Source organism: Bacillus rossius (genome assembly GCF_032445375.1).
Source record: "Bacillus rossius redtenbacheri isolate Brsri chromosome 4 unlocalized genomic scaffold, Brsri_v3 Brsri_v3_scf4_1, whole genome shotgun sequence".
Lineage (NCBI taxonomy): Eukaryota > Metazoa > Arthropoda > Insecta > Phasmatodea > Bacillidae > Bacillus > Bacillus rossius.
Genome location: NW_026962010.1, coordinates 12812016 through 12834867, shown reverse-complemented (window position 1 = coordinate 12834867; position 22852 = coordinate 12812016). Strand labels below are relative to the sequence as shown.

At 32.2% G+C, this 22852-nt stretch overlaps 1 protein-coding gene across 1 annotated transcript in view; it reads right to left on the bottom strand.

The window, feature by feature from the left end:
• LOC134541608 (titin-like) overlaps positions 1-22852 on the bottom strand; it is a 449326-nt gene that overhangs the window by 258719 nt on the left and 167755 nt on the right. The gene's annotated exons all lie outside the window — the stretch shown is intronic.

Below are 22852 nucleotides of genomic sequence, written 5' to 3'. Positions count from 1 at the left end.
TTTTTTTATAATTTAGAAGCTACTAGTCTGAATTATAAATTTCATAAATTTAATTTTTGTGCACATAAAAGTGTTTAACAGTAATGCTTTCTTCATATGGTATTGTGAAGGGTCCAAGCAGGAAAGACTGCTACTTGTTAAGTTCCATTTTTGTGATGCTTTTATCAAAAATTACCCCGTCTACCACGCAGAGGATGTAATTGCGAAAACATTTGTAACGTGAAAACGAAATCGTAAATGTTTTGTATCGCATGGGTGAAATAATTTTACATAATGTCTGCCACAACCCTTCAAATAATGACCAACCACCTAGTGTTAATGCTTTCTCCGGTTGTCTTTAAAAAAAATTGGTTTTCTGTAAAGTCGGTTTACGGACGATAGTTTAACGTGACAACGTCATAACAAAACATTGATGAAATGATTGCATTATTTAATGGATAAAATTGAATTACTTTAATTTTAATAATAAAAGAAAAAATACTTGAAATTATACTAGTAATCAGATTTTTAAAATGCAAGAATAATTAACCTTTATTGCCGAAATTGTTGTTGTAATAAGCAATGAAAACCAAATTAACTTTTCACTTCATTTTATAAACAGTCGACGAAACAGTTCACGTGTAGATGACTTGTAATTAATTTTAAAAACTGGCGTTTAGCTATAAAGTTAAAATATAATTATGAACCACTTTTCATATAAATAAACTGTAATAAAATATCTAAAATAACCTATTATTACTGCACTCACCGACAGATGCTACTTTTTTAATAATAAAAGAATAAATATTTGAAATTATACCAGTTATCAGGTTCATTTTCTTACATACATTTGACGTAGAAATTATTTCATATTACACATATATAAACAAAGTTTTAAGTTTTCACTTCTGTCGGTGCGGCGCAAGCGTACAATGAGCGTAACGGGACACAGCGTAACGGAACAATGTGCGTAACGGAACAATTTTTCGTGCGTGCAGACAGTGTTCACCGATTTATTAGACGTCACGTCAAAAAAACTATTTAATTATATATAGTCTGATTGACTTTGGCATATACAGTTCCACTTGTGCTTTTATTGCTACGTGTAGAGGAAATCTCATGTAAATGTCAGTGGTAATGCCTTTCTGTGTAGCTGTCCGTCTTCGTTAGTAAGCTAAACAAGCGAAATTAAATTTTCTGGCCGTTTGACGAATTTCAAGAGGCGGTACATCCACATGCAGCATCTGTCTAGTTGATGTAATAATTGTTTGTTTTATAATTGACATGTAAGTTGTTACTTTTTTCGGTAGGTTATTTTGTTGTTAATATGTCAAGTAGGTGAGAAAATATATATAAGTATGTATAATGTGTCACATTGCAGGTTGTGCAGCTACGAGAAGGTTAGAAATTACAGTAAATGTACGTACTTTTTAACGAAGAATTCCCCTAAAATAAACGAAGAGATCTTCGTAATTTAAAATAACTGAATCTTTTGTAGAAATTAGGCTATATCCCGAGTTATGTGTATCTTTTTAAAAAGGTGAACACACACACATTGACAAAATATGATTATTCTAACTGTAGGTTTAGCCAGTGTTTTAATAATTTTTTTAATAATCACAGACTATTATGGGTTCATATTAAAAGTAAGTGAACACAGTGCCGTAAATTTACGAAGATCCCTAGATAATTTGTACAAGGCATTCTTTTCAAATAAAAGATGAAAATATTAAACAGTGTACAGTGACAAATACAGACAATTATATAGTAGTAAGTGAAAACTCGCACCATATGTGTTGCGTAAAAAGATTATATTTTAAATTTTTATTTGTTTTCATTACTACATTATTGTTCATTTTACAGTACACAAAATTAAATTTTCAAATAAATAAAAATTAAATTTGATACACCTGAGTAACATTTTAATGACATTTAGTGATTTAGTTACTTTAACAAAATGTTATGTCCAATTGAATTTCGAATGATTATTCACGTGACAACGTCTAATAATTCGATGAACGCCGGCTGCACGCACGAAATAGTGTCCCGAACCGCACATTGTCCCAATACGGATGTCCCACTACAAATGTGTCCTGTTATGCTCATTGTACGCATGCGTGGCATCCCTCTTCCACTCGATTGGAGCAACCATCGATTTAACTTTTGAATCATAATTTCGTCGTTTGAATTATTAATATTATGTAATTTAACGATCGTCCACCGATTTTCAGCACAATCGGTACGGTTATTTAAAAGTAATGTTGAATATTATAATACGTTTTGACGTGACGTCTAATAAATCGATGAACGCCTGCTGCACGCACGAAAAGTGTCCCGTAACGCACATTGTCCCACTACGGATGTCCCACTACGGATGTGTCCTGTTATTCTCATTGTTCGCATACGTGGCATCTCTCTTCCACTCGATTGGAACAACCATCGATTTGACTTTTCAATCATATTTTCGTCGTTTGAATTAGTAATACTATGTAATTTAAAGATCGTCCACCGATGTTTAGCACAATCGGTACGGTTATTTTTTAAAAGTAATGTTGAATATTCAAATACGTTTTTAACGAAAAATGGTGTTTTACAGTTACGCATAATAATTCACATTACACCCGGGATCTTATGCACAATGTTTTAAAAAATATTGTAACATATTATAAATAAGTTTGATGTATTTGGGATGCGTAATTGTTATAAAATAGTGTTATAAAAACGAAATAATATTATTCCCCTACCGTGAACAAAATTCGTATAAATATCTATAACATCTGAAACTATTATTTTAAATATTGCCTCTTGCTCATGCGGTTAGCATCGCTGACTACCAATCAAAAGGTTGATGGATCGAATCCCCGCCGCCGCTAAATTTTAATTTTTGTACTTGTGAAAATAAATATGGCGCACTAGACACTACAAAAGTAATAAACATATTTGAATTAATAAGTGCTAATAAAAGTAAATTTATCAATTAAATTGTAGATTTCATTTCACTCCTTCTTTGTATCCATACAAATTAGTAATAATTCATTAAAAATTATTCACTTTAATTCATTAAAGTATGCAGAGGTAGATTTTATGATACAAAAAATAGAAAATTTAAAAAAAATTACTTCCTCAAAGAGTAACATATTTTTAACGAACAATGGGGTTTTACAGTTACACATAATAATTCAAATTACACCCGGGATGTTTTTCACAATGTCTTAAAAAAATATTGTAACACATAAATACGTTTAATGTATTTGGGATGCGTATTTGTTATAAAATCGTGTTATAAAAACGAAATAATATTATTCCCTTACCGTGCTGCCATCTACGGTGACGGACGCGAACCGAATGAAACGCGATATCTATACGCCATCGCGGGTCCCAGGCACGGCGAGTGCAGTAATAATAGGTTATGTTACAATTTACTAAGTAAATATGGTGATTTATATAATTAATGATAGATATTTGATTACAGTTATTTATATGAAAACGTGTTCATAATTATATTTAAACTTTATAGCTAAACACCGGTTTATAAAAATTAATTACATACAAGTCATCTAGACGTGAACTGTTTCGTCGACTGTTTATAAAGTGAAGTGAAAAGTTAATGTGGTTTTCATTGCTTATTACAACAACCATTTCGGCAATAAAGGTTAATTATTCTTGCATTTAAAAAATCTGATTACTAGTCTAATTTCAAGTATTTATTCTTTTATTATTACAAATGTAGCATATGTTGGCGAGTTATGTTAGATATTTTGATTATAGTTTATTTATATGAAAACTTTATTGCTAAACGCCAGTTTTCTAAATTAATTACAAGTCAGCTACACGTGAACTGTTTCGTCGACTGTTTATAAGGTGAAGTGAAAAAATTTGGTTTTCATTGCTTATTACAGCAAGAATTTCGGCAACAAAGGTTAATTAATATTGCATTAAAAAATCTGATTATAAGTATAATTTAAAGTATTTATTCTTTATAATTAGGAAATGATTCAATTTTATTGATAAAAGTATGCAATCATTTCTTCAATGTTTTGTTATGACGTCACGTTAAACTATCGTCCGTAAACCGGCTTTACAGAAAACCATTTTTTTTATACGAAATTGATTCAATACAGATATTTTGCGATATTTTGGAATATTATTATATTAGAAAAAAATAATTTTTTTTTCCACCTAAACAAAATTGCTTGTCTGTAAAATCGGTTTACGGACGATAGTTTAACGTGACAACGTCATAACAAAACATTGATGAAATGATTGCATACTTTTATGAATAAAATTTAATCATTTTAATGAATTATCACAATTTTGTATGTATTCAAAGAATGAGTGAAATGAAATCTACAATTTAATTGATAAATTTACTTTTTTTTGCACTCATTAATTCAAATATGTTTATTACATTAACGAAGAGATTATTTTAACTAAAACGTTTATGCATGTTTGCTATTTAACTTCTTCCAATATGTGTTATTCTGTTAAGGATAGGACGATGATAGGAAAAGTAGGAAACGAATGGGAGTGTTTCAAGTTTAATGTGCCTCGAAAAGTAAAATCGATGGTGGTTCCAATCGAGTGTAAGAGAGATAGATGCGGCGCAAGCGTACAATGAGTGTAACGGGACACAGCGTAACGGGACAATGTGCGTTACGGGGCAATGTGCGTAACGGGACATTTTTCTTGCGTGGAGCCGGCGTTCATCGATTTATTAGATGTTGTCACGTCAAAAGGTTTAAAATAACTTCTGTCATCTTATTTAAACAGAAGTTGTCATAAAAATTTCAAATATGAAAATAATTCAAATTTATTACAAGGCAAGAAAAGCAAACCTTTAAACGCATTGATCACACAAGCTACTTCATTTTTAATGTTTTCTTTAATTTAAATTTTAATTTATTTATCCAAATATCTGAAATTACCTGACATTGATCTTATATATCCTAACTTTTATACCATGCTGCAATATAATAAACACTAACACCCTGCAGTGCGTAGCACCCAAGAGGAATGATTTATTATTTTAAAGCTTGCAACTTGTCCAGTCCTGGAGGGGTGATTCCAAACTTTAACAAGTATCTTAAGCTTGTTTTTTCTTTGTCATATCCTACTTAAAAATTTGAAATTTTGACTGTAGTAAAAGTGGTAGTTAAATATTTAAAAAAATCCAATATTGACTCCCGCAAAACTCAAGCAAAGCTCAAAGGATCACGAAACGTCCGCCTAATGTCAATCCTCATCAGACAGACACCAGTGAAATATGTATTTTTTTTGGAGCGATTCTTCAGTTTTAATTGCTACATGTGCAATGGAACGTCCCACTAAGAGACTGAAATTATTTAGTAAAATTCGTTATTTCTTATTGTTTAATAAACAGTAACAACATATTATTTTATTAAGATAATATTATTTATTTATTGTTTACATTATAACATTAGATTAAAATTAAATTTTAACTGTCTATTCTCGTGAAATAATTATAAATTATTACAGTATTTTTAATATTTAATAACGTTAACAGAAGTATTATAATTACATTATTCCTGGAAAAACGGTTCCTGCAGACTGGGCATGTTACCCGTGACTGGGGGTGCAGCCCTGGCCGCGTCACGGAGAAGAGAACCGTGACGCCGCTGTGCTTGCTCAGGTGGGATTGTTCCGCGCTGGTTTGTTATTGCTTTCCGCGGGATCAAATGGAAAGGGACATCATAAGCAAACAGTCCTAAACCCAGGGAGAAGATTACAAAAATTCACTCTCCGGCCGGGAATCGGACCAAGGCCTCTTGACCCACCAGCCAGACTCTCTAGCCACTTGATGAGGATCTTTCCTATGTAGATGATAGTACCTAAATATCAATGACGTTATGGTGACTGACTCCTCTGGAAAAAAATTCTCATAATTATTTAAAAATTAAACATGTGGTTAAATATTTTGTTGGTAGAATCAACCACTAAAATGTACAGTTATTAAAATAATATTCGGAGAATTATTTAATTTTGGTTTATCTTCCCCAGACAAAGATGTTGTCCTTTGGCTTCAAAAGCAATTTTTTTTTGGTTCATAAACAAGTTTCTCATTACTTTCATAAAAACCTTTACAATGCCTATGATAGCGGTACTGAAAGATATTTTTTGGATACTTCTAAAAAATTATATGCTTTTATCTTTTAAAATACTACTTATTTATTAGCCTATATTTTAATTTTGAATAAGATAATATTGAAATATTTTGATTGTTTTATTTAATATATCTCTTAAAACGCGTTTCTTTTGTAGGCGTAGGCCTAGTAATAAGTTTTTATTTGGATAACATAGGTTACAATAATAATAAAAACTAGCAGTGTCGAAAATACCAAACATATATAGTTTCCATTCTACCAAAAAAAAATACTTTGTATATTATTTACATTGAATTTAATCCAATGTTCAGTAAACTATAATTACTACAATTAACAACTTTTGCAAATAAATATTTTTCAAGAATTTTGGTATCTGAGTAAAGGTGACTTAATGCATTTAAAATATATTTTAAAATGTTGTATTTTGTTCTATTAAAATACATAAAATTTCAATTTTTACTGTGTACACCCTAAGCTGTTGCTATGCAATAAACATGCTGGCTTTAATTTATTATGATAATTCAAATATTATAGAAGAATAAAGTGTTTTATTTACATAAAAATCACAGCGTATTTAAGCGATTACAAACTCAAAAAATGTTACAAGTTTTTTAACTTCTGTGCGTACACACGACCAAGCACTAAAAAAGGTTCAGTCACATCCAAAAAAAAAAAAATCCTTTTGTTTGTACGCGGAAAGTTTTATCAGCGCAATAACTTTTCTGTTCCCCTTTGAGCGGCAGTGACACGGATGTAAATGTACGTAGCTCTACGCTGCTGTATCATTTTGCACCGGTACGTACAACAACTGCCGTCAGTTCGGAAAGATTCTCAGGCTCGCTCTTGACGTGTTAGCCAAAGGCCCATAATCCGCTGTGTTAACCCGAGCTGCAGAGGTGGGGTTCAAACGCACATCGCTGTCCTCTTTATTCATCACAATAAAAACAGTCAAATATAAAAAAAACATGATTCTCCCATTATTTATAAATTACGGGGAAAATGTTATTTAATGTACAAAACAAGAAATATATGAGAATATTCAATCAGTGATGACTCACCCTTTGGTTTGGTCGAAATTCATTTCGGTGAACTTATTTTACACAACTGCTCGATTTTCCAAAATCCTAATTTATTTAAATTAAAGTTCACTACTGTATACGTTGAACCAAATATTTGGTTAGAATATGTATAAATATATAACATTGCACTTAAAGTCTTTAGTTTAATTAAAATGTGCAGAAACATTGTGTGGAAATAAATAACATATATAATGACATACGCTTTTCTTATAAATTTGTATTAAATACCATTATTATTTCTTAAGTTTCTAAACATTAAATATTTGCTTGAATAATGGTGATATAAATATATATGAATGTTTGTTTTTCTTATTGGTCGTTTTTGCGTTCCTAAACCATTCATCCGATTGCGATGAAACTTTGCACATTTCACATTTGAAACACAAATAAGATCACTGGCTCGTGATATTTAAATAAAAATAACCCTTGAAGCAGAATTCAATAATTATATAGGATATTTTGTTATTTCATTGTTAACGAAACCTTCATATGATCTCCATGAAATTTTGCACACTTTACGTTTGAGACACGAGTCGTATCAATGGAGGTATTAGTGTATGTAGTAGGTGTCTGTTCTGAACCTGAAGTCAACTGGTAAGCAATTGAATAAACAAATCGTAGCGTATAAAAGCATATATAAATATTTTGTTTGTTTGTTTGTCCCATATAATCCGATTTCAATGAAACTTTGGTGAATTTTTATGTGCATGCCCACAAAGGTTTCTTAGTAAAACCATTATAAAATAGGTGGAGCACGAACCGTTTCAATAAATTTATTTCATGTAGTTTATCGGCATTTAGTGTGTTTTCGTTGTATATTTGTGCACGCGTGACAGAATTTAAATTAATTTAATATAACATAGATATAGAGATCGAAGGACAGAGTGATAAAGAGATATAGTTAGATATAGACTGATAGAGTGAGATATAGCCTCCTGGGATATAGAGAGATCGAGAGAGGCGGAGAAATAAAGTCTGTAATATAGAGGGAGATAAAGCAAGGTAAAGAGAATGATGTAGAGAGTTAGATAAAGAGATATATGTATGTAAAGAGATTTATAGATACATATTTAGTCATAGAGATATAGTCATACTTATAGAGGAGAGACATAGAGAGAGAAGTGTAATATAAAGAGAAATAAACATAGAGACAGGGATATAAAGAGTGAGAGTGTTAAAAATATATATAAATAGAGCGATATAGTTTTATAGAGAAAGATAGAGGGTTTAAGAACTAGAAATAGGGATCAAGATGTGCTTTGTAAGTATGTGCCTACTTTAAACAATTTACAAAAATAAAATAGTATTGAGCATTGCAACGCAAACCGTGCACTAGCTAGTTATATAAAAATTACTCATACTATGTCCTTATGACTAATAACATACCAATTTATTTTGAGAAATGCAAATAAGAATGGCTTTAACTATGCCAAGCTGCTTTAAATTTATAAGCCGTATAAAATTATAAATATATGTTAAGCTCAATTACTAAAATTTTATTTGAAAACCAAATTTCAAAATGTTAATATAAAATAATGTAAGTAAAATACAGAAATAGTTGCTCTTAAAACTCTTCATATGTTGCATATATCTTTTGAAGTGGTATTTCACCTGCGTTCGTCAGCCGCGCGTCTTCCTTTCCCTTTTTCCCACCTCTCCTGACGTCATGCCTAGTCTTCCCCCCCCCCCCCTTTTCAACCGCTTACCAAAAGTCGCCTCTGCGCATGCGCGGAAGGGAGGTTGTGTTGGATTTTTCTTCTGCGTCTACAGGCCGGTCATCACCCACATTCGCCGATGGGATAGACTTAAGTTCGTTGCTTGATCTGGTGGGGGTGTTTTGTTAGTAACACCAAACCGGGCGTTGCCTCAAGGTATATGATGTGGGTATGTTCGTTTTCTTTGATTGCGTGCGTGGTAGTTGCACATCAACTTGGCTTCCTCATGTTCCTTCTGTTCTAAATTACGTTTCGGCCACCCCCTTTCTTTATAGACGTTTTGTGTGCTTAGTGGCACTGTACTTTTGACCCCATTTGTCCGACGAACAATCGAGAGGCCACGCTGGATCAGGTTATTTTTATGTGCCTTTTCATAGCCTTGTGTTTAATGCTGTTACTTTTTTTGAAGGCTATGGGCACCTGCTCGGCCCGGGCTTGTTTCTCACATGTTTTATGTATCTACGTGTTTCGTGTTAACAAGTCATTTGCCCGGTCTTAACTTCAAGGCACCAGTTGTCTTGCTAACTGCTCTATTTGCCTCATAGGCGTGTCATTTTAACTCGCCTCGCTCGTCAATATGGCAGTTGCCTTTGCAGATCGTACCCTTATTAGTGTTTGTATTCTTTGCCCGCGGGCTAATATCAATAGTAGGAACTTTAGAAAATTAATTTTAACTATCCCTGCTTTTAACGACTGTACATGTAGGTACTTTTTTTGTTGATTATCAGGTCGTTCCTTATATTTGAAAGTGCTTCTAGAATTTGCCCTATGATATTGCAAAAATTTGAATGTTAATTCATTAATGTAATGGGGCTATTGTGCGGTTTTTCATGTACTTTGTAACATATTCTAAGTCAACTGCATATAAGGCACAGTAATGTGCATAGCTAATGTTTGTATTATTGTATACCACTTTCGTATTTATTTTCTTTGTGGGTACTTTGAGTATCCTAGAGTAATTTCTTAAGAATTATCGCTTAGTTTTTGTTTATTTGATTTTTCCCCCTGCAATATTAATCATTGTAACCCATTGGCTTTTTGTATCTCTATTTACAGGATGCATCTTATGAAATGATGATTGGAATACATTTATCCTTTGGGTTTCGTTAATAAACTGTTTTAGCTTTTGTTCACCCATCATGCTCTCACAGCGCTACACTCAGTGTTCCCGTAGTAGAATGGGATCTTCCTTTGTTCTACTTTTTTTTTTTGTGAATCGATGCGTCGCTCGTTGGCAAGCTATTAGGAATTGGTCCCCAATAGGCTGCACTTTCACTGAGTTAATGTTCCTTTTAATATTGTTTAAATATTTGCGTTACTTTATGATAATATTTATATATGTTATATGTTATTTAACTTTAATTATATGCATTTTTCACATGCCCACCAACAGCCGAGGGCTTTAACGGTGTGCACGAACTGCGTCAGAGGTTCTAAATATTTAATGCATAAAGTCTTATGTTGTAAACTACTTCGACAAATTTACAGAACGCCTGCCTTATTGCGAGATGAAATTCTTCGTAACAAGGAGTAGTAATTTGAGTAGTAAAGCTGTTTGGATAACGCGACGCTTCGTTGTTTTAAATGGTTTGCCAAAGTGTCCAAGGGCACTTATCAAACAGTCCAGGGGTGTATGAGGCAAGCGAGAGCTTGGAGGCAACCAAATTTTACGCAAAGCGTCAACTCGCCAAAACGTAAATATAAAACATAAATTACAATGTTCGTTTATTGTTAGGGACAGGTAGGGACAGTTTTTTCGCAATAGTGACGTTAAAAATCGTTACTAAATTAGACAATAAATAAGAATTTTTTTATATTGGTTACCCTTTTTTCTTTAGCATTAAAATTAAAGATCTCGAAAAGAATGTTTTGAAGTTAAAAAATAAGTAATTTAGTCCATTTTATTAAATTAAATATTCTTGTATTTCTGGCTACGTTTGACGCTTGTTTTATTATACACATATAACTTATATTGTTATTTATTACTTATAACAAATAATTTATGCAGTAGTTTACTTAATAATTATTTCTTGTGAAAATCTTAATTTAAAAACTTGTAACAGAATAAGATAGTAAAATTAACATTATAAAAAGTCTTTTAAGGGATAATTTTACAGAACCCACCGTTTTAAACAAAAAATATATTTTAACATAATTTTGTGGTACTATTGAAAACATCAGGCTTTTAAAAGGTCATACATACTACCTTATGCGATAGGTCATACTATATATATGTATGTGTGTGTGTTTGTGTGTTGGTGTGTGTGTGTGTAGTGACACGGAAATTTCGCGAATTGTATGGCTTCAGCCTTATGTTCTCTCTACCAACGTTTGCTTTTTAAGAGGCCGTGTCACAAATTTGCGCTCCTATCTATATCAATGTTATTTTAAAAGTCAGTTTTTCTCAAATTCTATAAGAGGTAGGGGCCGGAAATTTTGCCTACTGAAAGTATACAATACATTTAACATAACCGCTTTTTTAAAATTTAGTTATCATATCATATATTATTTCTGTGATGAAAATAATATTATCCATATTTTGATTTGTCCACATACAGTTAAATTTTGCTTATATTTATAATTATTTAGCAAAAACTGAAAAGACCATTGAAATGTATTGCACATTACCTTTTGATCAGTGTCTTCATGATCATGATGGGTTTAAAAACCTGGGTGTAATCAAGTCTTTAAATATTACCTGACAACATTTATACTTAATAATTTGGAGATAGGCCTTTTTCATCCTCAGCCCCTGAGCTTTTACTATCTGGTCTGGCGACCAACCTGACACTCTTCAACCACCCCAGGGGTCTCCGATTGCACATCCCATCAAAAAAAAAAGCTGTTCGTTCATTTGTTTTTGTGTTAGAGCGAAGGTTTACTTCTCCACAAGTGCAACAGTCTTCACACATTTATGTCAAGAGAATATTCCGCTGATGTGACGCCATACGAATGTATTATTCGCGACCATACAACATTTTTGTTTGTCATCGGGGAGAAATAAAATCATGGTGTTTTTTATACAGGGAAAAACCGTCGTTTATCAAGCAAGAGTGGGGTGTTTATTTCAACTAGAAGAAAGAAAAACAGAGGGGAAAGTTTGCAGAAATGGAGATGCAAGGAAAAATTTAAGTAAGTTTTTTACCATATTAACATTAATAGATAGTAAATTGTCAACATCAGCTAAGAACATTAAAGATAATCAAGAGATCACACAAAACTTGTACAAATTAAATTAAAAGCTATATCCATAAAGTAACGTCGTGTGCAGAATGCCAGTGCTAAGAACAGTTTTACCCTCTAGGTTTATTATCATGAGAAATTGCTTTACATCTTCCCTTGACCACAATAATCCATCGTTCAATTAGTTTAGGCTCTGTTGGTGTTATAATTGCAGTTTTATCATATTATATTTGAAGATAATGAAATGGCTAAGAAACAAGGTTAGGAACGACAGACAACAAAGAAAATATAAAATGTATACTGCCTCTTATTTTATTGTCACTGACACAATTCGGAGTTCCATCCTAGTGTGTGAGTGTTTGAAGTGAGCATTAATTTTGTTATTTCGTTAATTTAGCATTTATTTTGTTGAACATGCATAGCACCACCATACTAAATGATCAAATTGAAAATTTTATTTGGCCAAATGATGAATCTTAAATAACAGTATAAACAGTGAGAATGTGCACGCAGATTGCTTTTTTTCCGATAATTCTGAAGCAGAGATTGTAATTGTAATTATTTGACATGGTGTAATTATTTTAATGGATGAATTCCGACATCTCATTTATTATAGTTCATTACATTGAAACAATAAAACACTACGTGGTGAATAGCTAAAATTTCTATGTTGAGATCACTATCACATCCAAAATGCGAATGTGCCACCTTGTTCCCCACTCATTTTGTCTTTTACTTTCAACATATATATCACAAAAGTTTTGTTGTACATCGAAATGAATAGATATGATATGTGCCATACATTTTCCTAATTATATTAACAAAATCCTAAAACTCAGGAAACTGAATCATTGACAGCAAAAAGTGCTAGTCCTGTAACAGTTTCAATAATTTTGTAACGCCACATCGTATCTCAACTAAACGATATGATGAAATATAAGATACAAAATTTATTTATTGTAAGAGTATGACTGGTATACTACTAAATTACATCCAACAGCTTCCAAAATGCTGATTGTCATGCTACGTCTGCAGAAGCATTCGTGAAGACTATTTTGTTTGAAGGCAAATCGTGTGTTTTCAATAATATTGCAGTGGCATGGCGAATGAATTAGTCACATTCAGCACAACAGTCAATTACGAAAATAAAATATAACGTTTGTAAATACTGAGTTTATATTATCGAGTAGTCAGTGTTTTCATAATTAATCACTGTCTTTCTTTAAGAAATGTAGTGGGAATCCTGAATAACACATATAGGGAAAAGGATGTTTGACAAAATAACTATATTAAAAAAATATATATTTACAGTGTAAATTGCAAAATTCTATTGAAATAATCTGCATCCCAAATATCTAAAATATCAAAGAATAAATTGGATATATTTTTTACAAGAATTATGTTAACAGCAGGTACTTAAATACTAAACAAAAAAATTATGTTACGTCAAGCATAATTTATAAGAAATGTCAAATTCAATTTTAAAAATGAATAATACATAAACTGATGTGCATGATACTGAAGAGACGGTCTACTTATATCACTCTACAAAAATAAAAGTAAAAATAATTTTTATATAGAAACTTGGCTAATGGTTTTGCGACAGCATTATTGCATGTATAAAACAGTTTTTTTACATTGATATGCCATCGGACGTGTGTGACTATCTGGGACAGTTAAAAATTACCCTTAGACACATTGTTTCTAAGACATAGGTTCAGGTTTAGTTGAGAAGTAAACTATTGCAACAACCTACCAGCATAAATGCGAAAATTAATTAGTTTGAAAAATCGGGCTTAGGATATTTTATATTTCACTAGCAATAACTTCTTGTGCTAGCAGTAATTTTAATTGTTTTTTATATTACAGGCTTTAAAGTATATCGATGCCTAATTTACAGATTTATGTGCAGCAGAAATGTTATGTCTAAATACATTGTTCCTTTATTATTATTTTTTTGCTTTGAAGAGTCATGTCTGTTTGTTTTTCAGACTCCAAGAAAGGGACAGCACCGAGACTTGCTTCTCTGGTATTTTACGAAAGTCACCAGAAAAGTATCAGCAGTCAACTAATTTTCCTGAAAAAACACCTGAACAACAGAAAGTTCTAGCAGCATCGTGTTCCACTAATAAGTGTCAGTCGGAACAGCAACAAGTTACCCCAGATGGTAGCAATGTGGATACTGAAGCGTCGTTTGTAATATCTGGAAGAAGGATAACTGACATTGATTATTTTTTTAACAGACTAAAAGTTTTGTGTAATCACGGACCACTAGGATGTGGCATACAAAACTTAGTTATCACAAATGAAGCAAGAAGAGGTCTCAATTCAATTTTCAGTGTGAAATGTAACATGTGCAACTTTCAAGATACTCTAAACACAGAAAACCCAAAAAGTGATTCTATGGACATAAATACAGCTGCTATAACGGGATCAGTCTGTATTGGCATTGGACACAGGCAGTTAGAAGAACTCACTGCTGCCATGGATATACCAACAATGTCCGCAAACACGTATGCTAAATATCATGACAAAGTGAGTGATGGCTGGGAAAAAACTGCAATAAAAGAAATGGGAATTGCAGTTTAACGAGAAGCACAGTTAGCTGTGGAACGAGGCGATGTCGACGAAGATGGATTCCCAGTTTTGACAGTCATTGCCGATGGTCAGTGGTCTAAAAGGTCATACAAAAACAGCAATCATAGTTCGCTCTCAGGAGTTGCTGCCATCATCGGATTTTACACACGAAAAGTTTTGTTTATCAGTGTGCGAAACAAATATTGTACAATGTGCGCTCGAGCAGCAGCTATGGGCGTAGAAGTTAAAGAACATATTTGTTACAAAAATTGGTCAGGAAGCTCCAGCAGTATAGAAGCAGATATTATATTGGAGGGTTTTAAAGCAAGTGTGGAAATGTATGGAGTGAAATATGGGACGCTTATTGCAGATGGTGACTGCAGTGTTTATAATAGCATTGTGACTGCAAGACCTTATGGAAATTTGACTGTTAACAAAATAGAGTGTCGCAACCATATTTTAAGAAATTACTGTAAAAAACTAAAAGACATCACAACAAACAGTTCTTTGAAAAACATATCTCTGAGAAAAGCACTGGGGTCAAATATTTTAAGAATGAGAGGTGCCGTGAAAGGAGCTGTACGTCATTGGCAGAATGAAAATGTCAGTGAATACGAAAAAATAGTAGGCCTGCGAAAAGACCTCACAAACGGACCCAAGCATGTATTTGGCGAACATTCCGAGTGCTCAGAATATTTTTGTAATGGAGCCAAGAATAATGAAATCAATTTTGTTCCACTTTTAGAAGAAAGCGGAATTTTGCATACCATAGAAGATGTTGTAAGTCACTGTATACTGCGAAATGCATGAAGTCTCTTGAAAGATGTGGACAGCAATTCTGTTGAACAATTTAACTCGATTGTTGCATAATTCATCGGCAGCAAACTGTGAATTTTTGCCTGCAGAGAGCTTACTCTGCAAGAAATTACGCTGCAGTAGTATCTTACAACACAAATACTCCTATCTACAAACTTCACAAAACAATGTATGAAAGAAGCCCTGTAAAGTACGTGAAAAGACTTGAAAACAAAAGAAAATCAGTACTGGAAATACCCCGAAATAATGCAAAGAAAAGAAAGACAATTATCTTAAAAGTTATTTCTTCACAAGATAAGCATTACGGACCATGTTCGCAGAAGCCTGACTTAACAGTTGACGACTACGAAGAGGCAAAGTCAATGTTTCTAAAGAATCTACCTGCAACTGCAGAGCAACGTGAAGAGTTGGAAAGAGGAACTTTATTACAAAGAGACAGTGGGCGATGGAAAGAAGTGCGTCGGAAATTGCTTACAGCTTCTAATTTTGGATCAGTTTGCAGACGACTTCCTTATACACCATGCGACAAACTTGTTGTCAGTATGTTGTATGGAAATTTCGACACTGATGACATGTTGTGGGGAAGAGAAAATGAAATTAACGCCATTCAAGAAGTTGAGAAAATACTTTCAGTCAAAATCAAACCATGTGGACTATTTGTAGACCCAGAACATTCATTTTTAGGTGCAACCCCGGATGGAACTGTTGACTCTGATGGCCTTGTTGAAGTTAAGTGTCCATCGTCAGCAAAAGAAATTTCTCCTGACGATGCTATACTATCTAGAAAATTCACATTCTGGAATGTAAAGGATAAAACACATGTTGATGTTATCAACAAGAAGCATGCTTATTACTATCAAGTTCAGGGTCAGCTTCATGTTACCAGGAAATTGTACTGTATTTTTTGTCTGTGGACTCCATTGGGCTCAAAAATAGAAAAAAATTATCGAGACGATAATTTCTGGAATTTTCAGATGAAAGAAAAACTTATGTCTTTTTATATGGATTGTATGCTTCCAGAATTAGTAGACCCCAGGCATACCCGCTCGATGCCCATTAGGAACCCAATTTACATCCTTCAAGCTATTAAAGAAAAAGAGGAGGAAAGGAAAACTTCTTGCGCAGAAAAGCAGACCAAGAAATCTGTACGAAGGATGTTATGAATTAGGCTACGCCGCAGTTTGATTTTTTGTGGTAATATAAAATAAATTTTCTTGCTAGGGAATGTTCATTTTGAATTGAGCATTTTTAAATGTCAGCGTAGAATATGCTTATCCGCCCATTTTGTTTCTTCCATAATAATGAGTAAAGTTAACATTGTCATAGACATTTTATTATATTCGTTTGCCGTCCAAGTACAAACGTCACACTATATCGCACGTAATTATATATTTTACTAATTTGTTAGTTGTGATTTTATTTAAGTTACAAATAACAATAATAAAAATTATTACTTTATTGTCCAGAATAGAGATTGAGTTATTATTCATTTAATAGGGGTTTAAAATATGGTACTACATACCTACATACTTATATTATCTTGTTGTCTTCTTTGTAATTTTACTGGAATAATGGCATTTGGTATGTATGTTAACTCACAATGAAAATACTTCAGAAGTACTCAAATAACAGTGAACAACCTAGGCCCTATACTAATTTCATTATTTTGATGGAAATATAATTGAAATTACTAATAATGAACTGTATGTGTTTCACGTAGAGATATCGTACGAACTGTATGTGGTACAGACCAACATTTGCTAAGACTCTGTAAATAATTAATTTCAGTTAATGTGTAGAGAATATTAAAAGTTAGAAATAATGATATAGGTATATAAAACAATGCAAAGTTATTAGCATAAAAATAGAAGTAATTTTTACCTAGCACCTACTGGAATGAGTATTTTGTGTTGAATTATGTGGCATGATTAATATTCTCTTATGGTATGTGTGTTTTGTTAAAATCTTATAAAACATAACTTACTGTTGAATGATTTTCATTTTTTTGTGATGATCTTACTTAAACAAGTTTTAATTATATTACACATGTATATTTTAAAAGTATTTTAATGTATACTTATAGAATTGTAATAGGCTTTATACGGACTCTCACGATGCATGTGAGCATCTATAATTATCTACATCAATATTATGGCCGTTTCTCAATATCAAATATTTATTGAATACAATCAGTTGCATTCATTGTACATGATTTTCGATATGTACATTGAATTCAATACAAATGGAAGATGTTACTCAACTAAGCATATTCTTATTAACTTATAAGTATTTTGTTTGTTCAGTACATAAAAGTAAAAGAATCATTATTATTTAAATAATGAGCATCTATAAGCAATAACGTTTTATAAATAAACATAATGGAATATATTTTTTCAATACTTTATATCTACGATCACATTAACGGCAGTATTATGTAATCAATGAGGTAATGACATATCTTAAAAGGATATTTTCTCCTCTGTAAAGTAAATTTGTAATGCAGCCCTCTTAATGTTAGTCTTGTAAGTTATTTCGTCTTTCTAATATGCTACAGCAATATATAAAATTAAGTTTTGTTTGTGTTTTAGTCTTGTGTAATGTTAAAGTGTAATGTAATCAATTAAATATTTTTTTTTGTTAAATTGTATTCATAAAGGTACATATCGTAATAAGATAAATAGTAATATTTGTAAATTTAAATTCTTTGAAACAAAGTCGATAAGAGGTTCTCCTACCTCTGTTAAACTGTATGATGGTGCATTGTAAAAAATTAGTCTGACTTAAGCGAGATTGTATTTGGATTGTGTGTAATGCATATGCAATATCTAAGCATATGAATTTATGTTATCCTTTTAAAACGTTACATGATGAATTTCGTATACTTTTTAATGTCAACTAACATTATTTTTCACGGAATATTACATCCAGATAAAGAATAATTACCATATGTTTGAAGATTAATTGTATTCCGATACGTTTAAAGTATTAAAATTTTTAGATTCGACTCATACTACAGTTGTATAAGTGAGGTTTCTTGATTCTGAATCCCTGCATCCGCAATTTCCTAGTGAGCCGCCGGTCAGATTATCCTCTCAGATTGTCGAGGAACCAGTCTCTGTATAGTATTAGTAGTAGTAGCTAGGAGTGTTAATGTTACGAGGCACACAAATACATTCAGTACAGCTACACGCTGTTGCGTCGTTTTTTTGTAGTAATAGTATTCGTATGTGTGCTATCAGTTCTGTTAATTTCCCTATGGTTGTAGTATAGCTGAATACATATGATTGTTGTGAATTTGGCGCCGTTACTATACTAGCCAAAAAGGGTCTATTATGTTGGTTGAGTGTAATTGAACAAGTACATAAAAAATATGAATTAAATATTAATAATTAGGTTTAATGATCAAGATGTATATGTCTGGTGATAGAAACATAACACAGTTTAATAAACACAGAACGACACACAACGATAACACATGCACTTAACAATCCTAACTCTAAACAAATAAATACACAAAAACATAACACTTCAATTGCAAATAATCTGTAACTAACTGTTTTATTATGGGGAAGTAGATATGGTGTAGGTTGATAGTGACAAAATTCTGAGTTTATATGGTTTATTGTGGCTTTCCTGGTAATTTTTACGTTGTTTAATACTCCGGATATATGTAGGCACAGATTTAGGTAAATATTCCCAAACAAAAGTTCGTTAATTTAAAATTATCATCAGTCAAAAGTTCATGTACGAGAAACAGTTTAGTGTTCAAATTCTTCAAATTATGTAAATTACCGTAGCTCAGTTTCGGTAAAATATAAGTGAAATAAATAAATATCTTAGTATTTATTCAATAGATAATGTTTTCACCTCGGCTATAGCTCAGGGTTTGCAGGAGTTCTGCTCTAAGACCACTGAGTAGAATCATACTGTAAACGACACTGAAATAATAATATAAATCGGTAATAATGTTCAATCAGATGTTAAAATGTCCAATATATGGATGATTAACTTTGCAATAATTATTAGATTCAAAATTACAATCGCATAAAAGTCTGTACTAGGGACGCTACCAAGCTTAAAATGGCTACTTTTAGCTTAGAGCATAAGCCTCAATTAATTTGTAGGTTACTTATCTCTTTGCCGCCGGATCTTGCTGCAAACGCTCACGGTCGTAGCTACCACAATATAAATTAATATCAAGACACTGAATTTACTTTATCTTATACGATTATGAAAAATATACTAATTTATATAAGGCCGGCGTCGGGATAGGCCCTGACGAAGAGACGCCTATTCTTACTTCTTTTTTACATGGCATAATTCACGGACGCATTTCCGCCCACGGTGGTATGCTATTATACAAGATAGCCTGCGGCTGTAAACACTTCAGCCAAGAACAGGCAAAATAATGTTGGTGATTAACAATCACATCAAAACAAAATGTAAAACCATTAAACATAAAATGTCTGTGGTGAGAAAAGAAACAAGAAGTAACAGAAGTTAAGTTACAACAATGATATAAATATTAAATCAGGTTAGATTTGATGGTATTATAGTCAGTTCAATGTTTATAGATGCTAGGCTGTAGCATAACAGTTCCGTAGTTTGATGGTTACAGTATTTTATATAGAAGTGTTAAACAATATCGTAACATTAATAATAATAATAATAAAGAAAACATAAATAATAATAACACAATTAATACATATTTTATATGTTTCTGTACGCGGTACTATGTAACCGTACACCAGATACATTTTTCGTCGAGTAGGTGGAGCTGTCAACCTTCCCACTAATCCTGTGATAAGGGTATAGTAGTTTTATCACGCGCTGCGGCTACAGTTCCTTCGGTTGAATAAGCCACTAAATCTCACTGTTAAAAGAGAGAACTTCTAGGGCAGAATATTGGAAATAAACATTTACTGACACGGCCTCTTAATTGGACGATTTTCAAGAAAGAGTATTTTTCTCTCATAATGTCGCACTAGCTGATATCCTTGCTACTCTTTCTAGATGGGAATTGTTAGGCATATATATATAAATAACTGCGGTACAGTCACAAACACAGTGCGAGATTATGAAGGTTTGCATTTTAACTTGCGGCCAAATTCAATCGTAAAATGTTCGCACCTCTAAAGAAATTATTTTTAAAATAATGCATTTTATTTATTGATTGTCTATAAATTAAAAATTTTAAGTTTTATAGCAAATTATTTAATGAGTTGTTAAGAAAAGCTTTTGCTGGCCTCCTGCAAAATGTTGCCAAATTTCAGCACTTCACCCGTGATTACTGGCAAATCGTCCTAGGTAGAACGTTCTCCAGTGAAATCTACAAGTGGCAAGGAGAGAATATAATATCAATGTAGATGAACTTGTTTCAAGCAATTGTATTTACACAGTTGCACGGAAATCTTTCTGCAAGTGGTGCATGGGAGTTTAAAGTGTGTCTTCGCATGCGACTCTTCACAGAAGTCACTGAACGAGTTTGCAGTCTTTCCGTCGTGCTACCTGCAGCTACGTGACTTGAGAGGGAACCATAAGAACTAAAGAGCCCTATTGGTTTCAACAGTTATTATGCCCCAAATACTGTTTATTTTTTAGTACTGAAATTTTACCTACGTTTAATGACTAACAAGGCCTTTTAAAAAAGGTCAATTTTTAATGTCTATTTTAACAGTGGAATTCCTTTCGGTAAATAATTTCAATACATAATTCCGTCTGAATTGACTTTTCAAAAATTTAAAGCAGCTAGTCACTATTAACACTGTGTTTGAATAATTATTGCAATAAAGAAGATTTATTTACCTAAATCAGTTTGTTGTACATAAGACATTAATGGTTTAAATTTTAAGACAAAAAGGTACCTCAAGAACAGACATAAAATTGAATACACAAACACACACAAAAAAATTCATGAGCTATTTGTGTGTTTGTTTATTATTTTGTTTCGTTCTGTGATATGCAGTGTAAGGGAATATATCAAAAAATGTTTTTGATTAAAAACTTTTAACTTCTGACACTCAGTTTTATTGTAAAATATTATGTGAGAGCCAAAATTTAAAAATCATGCTCAATGAAATTAAGGGTGTAATTCCAGTTTCAAGTCATTATTTTATATTTATGTTCTGCACAGTCTATCTTGCCGAAAGTTAATTTTGGCTGTCCAAAGTCTGACACCTTACAAACTTTTGAAGTGACTTTTTCGAAATCATTTGAATACGCAGAAATAATCGGTTTAGAAATTGAGCACTTTATTTAAAAAATAAATCATTGACTTTATTAACTTAAAAATCTCTTGAATTATAAATAAAAAGAAATAGTTTGTTTAAAAATGTTAAGTGTTTTACACCATTTTGAAAAATAAATTTTAAATAAGGTTTATTTTAATACTTTTTCACTGTTTAGTTGTAGGATTAATTACGTCTTGCGACTTGCGTCTTTTATAAATTACTGTAGTTTTCTAGCGTATTTTACGTATTCAGTATTCGTTCTCTTTCGTTCTCTGTAAAGTTTATGTCCTTGTTTATAAATAACGCAAGATCACAAAAAGTAAACACGTTCAGCAACCACATATTAGAGTACTGGTTTAATAGCTTTGCAAGGTGCAAAAACGCTACGGAAGTATTGTTTAAATTCCTACTTTAATGTGTTTTGGCTTTCTTTTTTCGGCGGCAATCTTTCAAGAAACGTTTTCTAAATACTTACATAGATCAGGCGTTAAATATATAGAAGTCTACAATGGTCTTTTAATTAAATACATCATATCTACATTGGTTAAATATTAGCACAGTGAAAGAAAATAACACTTTTAATCATATCATTTCATTATAAATTCGAAACGTCAAGTCAAGCCCAAAATAGAAAGTGATTTTATATATTTTTTACGATTTAAAGTTGTCGATTTGGTAACGTCTTGCAAACCACAAGTTAACTACACGTCATTTGTAAAAAAAAAAAAAAAAAAAAAAACTATTTGTCCTTAATTCGTTTATCAAAAAATCGATTGACATTAAGTCGTTTTTCCTAAAGAGGTTTTTCCTAATGTCGTTTCTCCTAATGCCCTTTTTCCTAATGTCGTTAGTCCTAATGTCATTTGTCCTAATGTCATTTTTCCTTAAAGCGTGAGGCCGGGCCCCACCAGAGTCCCAACTCCCACTGCAAGCATCAACTCTTGTTAACTTCCACAAGGTAAACACTTGCCCAGATGGGGCCTAACCTGCATATTAAATTCAAAAACAAATAAAAAGGGACAAAACCTATGCTGAAGAATGTAAGGTGGCAGAACATTGACCAAACTCATAAAATTAGTTCCAACGTTTATTGTTAGTCTTAAACACATCTCATAAATAACTTCCAGTACAAAAATTGTTATATCTGTGAT